Raw genomic sequence first — 3,654 nt, 5'->3', positions numbered from 1 at the left:
GGCGCTGCACGCGCCGAGCCGCGGCGCGCCGTCAGATACGTGGCTGCCCGGAAGTCGGGAAACAAAAAGAGGGAAGGCCTTGTTAGGCCTCGGCGGCCACTAAGTAATTGATGCCGGGGAGCATTAGCTCACGGCCCGCCGAGCGGCAGTGCCGGGACGAACGAGTCTCGGCCGCTTTGCTTGCTTCCCGTCTCGTCAGATCTGCGCGCCGGACGGAAGCGAGCGCTCGTGTGGGAAGTGGGAGGTTACTGGAGAGGGAAGGAAGGGTGGAAGGAGAGAAGTGACGGAAGAGGGGGCGGCTGTAGCCAGCAGCGCAGGCTGCTCTAGGGGAAGGGTGCACAGAATCACGCCGGGCGTGTGGCGTTGTGATTACGTGGCACGCTCAGATCCCAGTCATTCCAGTAGGCAAGCAGGCAACACAGCCAACTTCTGGACAGTGGTAGAAGAAAATGCTGTCGGGACGGGGCGTATTTGTTTGCTTGTCTCAAACTCTTGCCTCCCCCCCCCCTTCTCCGTCACTCTGTCTCTGTCTCTGTCTCAGTCTTTCTCTTTCTCTTTCTCTTTCTCTTTCTCTTTCTCTCTCTCTCTCTCTCTCTCTCTCTCTCTTTCTCTCTCTCTTGATACCGAGTGGGTACCGCTCTCGGTACTCACTCGGCCATTTTACCTTTCTCCGTACCCACCCACTCTCTTTCGTTTGATCGTGCCTCCACTTTTCCAGCTCCCACACCACATTCTGACTGCTTACACCGCCATTTTCTCACTTCGTGGCAGAAAGTGGAAATAGTCTTCTATCAGCATACTCCGAGAGCGCACCGATTAATGAACATACCTACGATGTTGCAGCGTCCTGCGACGTACGCAGGCCGTACTCCAGCACTCGGTTGTACACAGCTCTCGCTGCAGCATTCGGAACCCCATCAGTTTAACAACACTTACGAAAAAAATATCGCAACACGAAGAAGGAGTCATGCGACATAAACGGAAGTGATGGCCATGTCAAGAATGCCTTTAAGGCGATAAGTATACCACTATCAACACATTATTGAGTCTGAACGAGGTTGTGTAATAGAGCTACGAGGAGATAGGTGTTCCTTCTACGATATTGCAGAAAGACTAGGCGCGAATGTGATTGCTATATATGACTCCTGTCAGCTGTGGTCACGAGGATGTGCGATCGCCAGACGGGCTGTAGACGGCTACGTGGAACTACTGAGAGGGAAGACCGTTTTATTCGGCGTATGGATCTGTCGCATCGTGCTGCATCTTAAGCAGAAATCTGAGCAGCAGTTGGTACCACAGTGACACAAGGAATGTTACTTCTAGGACAGCTCCGAGCCAGACACGCTGTTGCGTGCATTCCATTCATCACAAACCACTACCATTTTCTACTTTCGTGGAGTAAAGCGAGAGCTCGTTGGGGGATATGGCGGAGGTCTGTTGTGTTTTCTGATCAAAGCTGGTTCTGGCTTCGCGCCAGTGATGGCCATGTGTTGGTTACGAGGACGCCACTTGTGATGGTTCAGATGGCTCTAAGCACTATGGGACTTAACATCTGAGGTCATCAGTCCCCTAGACTTAGAATTACTTAAATCTAACTAACCTAATGACATCATACACATCCATGCCCGAGGCAGGATTCGAACCTGCGACAGTAGCAGTCGCGCGGTTCCGGACTGAAGCGCGTAGAACCACTCGGCCACCGCGGCCGGCCGACCGCAACACCAGCGCGACTAGAACCGCTCGGCGACAACGGCCGGCGCCACTTGAGAGGCTGCACCGAACTTGTCTGTGTGCTAGCCGCGCTGGATTAGCCGAGCGGTCTAAGGCGCTGCAGTCATGGGCTGTGCGGCTGGTCCCGGCGGAGGTTCGAGTCCTCCCTCGGGCATGGGTGTGTGTCTTTGTTGTTAGGATAATTTAGGTTAAGTAGTGTGTAAGCTTAGGGACTGATGACCTTAGCAGTTAAGTCCCATAAGATTTCATACACATTTGAACTTTTGTCTGTGTGCTAGACACGCAGGACTTCGCCTGGAGTTGTGACGTGGAGTGCGATTTCGTATGACAGCTGGAGCACTCTCATGGTTATCCCGCGCACCCTGACTACAAATTTGTACGTCAGTCTGGTGATTCGACCCGTTGTGCTACCATTCAAGAACAGCATTCAAGGGGGTGTTTTCAAGCTGGATAACGCTCGCCCAATACCACTGTTGTAACCCAGCATGCTCCACAAAGTGTCGACATGTTGTCTTGGGCTGCTCGATCACCAGATTTGTCTCCAATAAAGCAAATATGGGACATCTTCGGACGACAACTCCAGTGTCATCACAAAATCATTAACTGTCACTCTATTGACCGACCAACTGCAACAGGCATGGAACTCCATCCCACAAACTGGTATCCGGCACCTGTACTGTGGTATCGATAGCTACGATGCCACGGCGTAGGTACAAGTCCTTAGGTTGGCACTACGACACAGACGCCGACAACAGCGCCCTCTAGCTTTCCGAGTAGACGACCAAACAACTTAGCTTCTACTTAATAGTGGGCGAGCCACTACAGATTTTGCCTGTGTAACTTTTGTGTACAGCTTCGCACCTACGTGCTCATTTCAGCCAAAATTAAGTTACATTTTATGTATTCCAGTTATTGTGTTGTGGTATAGCAAAACCACTTTTATTTACAGTACCGAAGCATTTCATCTTTTCCTGCTCCTACTCGCTTCCTATATTCGGCCTACCCTTCAGTTTACAGGAGCAGACCCACGCACTGCCTTCCAGGCGGGACATAAATTGCACCACACAATGCAAGCATGTTTGCATGCTTGCATTGAACTTTCTGGCGCCAACGGCCTTGCCGCAGTGGTAACACCGGTTCTCGTCAGATCACCGAAGTTAAGCGCTGTCGGGGTGGGCTAGCACTTGGATGGGTGACCATTCGGGCTGCCGAGCGCTGTTGGCAAGCGGAGTGCACTCAGCCCTTGTGAGGCAAACTGAGGAGCTACTTGATTGAGAAGTAGCGGCTCCGGTCTCGCAAACTGACATACGGCTGGGAGAGCGGTGTGCTGACCACATGCCCCTCCATATCCGCATCCAGTGACGCCTTTGGGCTGAGGATGACACGGCGGCCTGTCAGTACGTTTGGACCTTCATGGCCTGTGCGGGAGGAGTTTAGTTTTTATAGAACTTTCTGGCGGTTACGCCGGTTATTAATGTACCAGAATTTCACATTTGCAATGGCTTTTCTCGCGCTTACATTAATCTTGATCCTGCAATGTTAATCACTTAAATATATTACCTAAAAGAATATCTACATCTACATGATTACTCTGCAATTCACTGCAACAGGCATGGAACTCCATCCCACAAACTGGTATCCGGCACCTGTACTGTGGTATCGATAGCTACGATGCCACGGCGTAGGTACAAGTCCTTAGGTTGGCACTACGACACAGACGCCGACAACAGCGCCCTCTAGCCGGCGCTATGCAGCTCTACGAGTGCCGCTCCAGATTCTGCCCATTTATTTCCGAGTAGACGACCAAGCACCTTAGCTTCTACTTAATAGTGGGCGAGCCACTACATATTTTGCCTGTGTAACTTTTGTGTACAGCTTCGCACTTACGTGCTCATCTCAGCCAAAATTAAGTTACATTAAGGT

At 51.4% G+C, this 3,654-nt stretch overlaps 1 pseudogene; it reads left to right on the top strand.

Annotated features, from left to right (window-relative positions):
• The first annotated feature begins 2,837 nt into the window (after positions 1 to 2,837).
• Positions 2,838 to 2,955, top strand: LOC124546405 (annotated as a pseudogene).
• Positions 2,956 to 3,654: the final 699 nt, after the last annotated feature.

Source organism: Schistocerca americana, chromosome 8 (genome assembly GCF_021461395.2).
Source record: "Schistocerca americana isolate TAMUIC-IGC-003095 chromosome 8, iqSchAmer2.1, whole genome shotgun sequence".
NCBI lineage: Eukaryota > Metazoa > Arthropoda > Insecta > Orthoptera > Acrididae > Schistocerca > Schistocerca americana.
The sequence above is the reverse complement of the archived record's forward strand: the minus strand, read 5'-3'. Positions and strand labels throughout refer to the sequence as shown.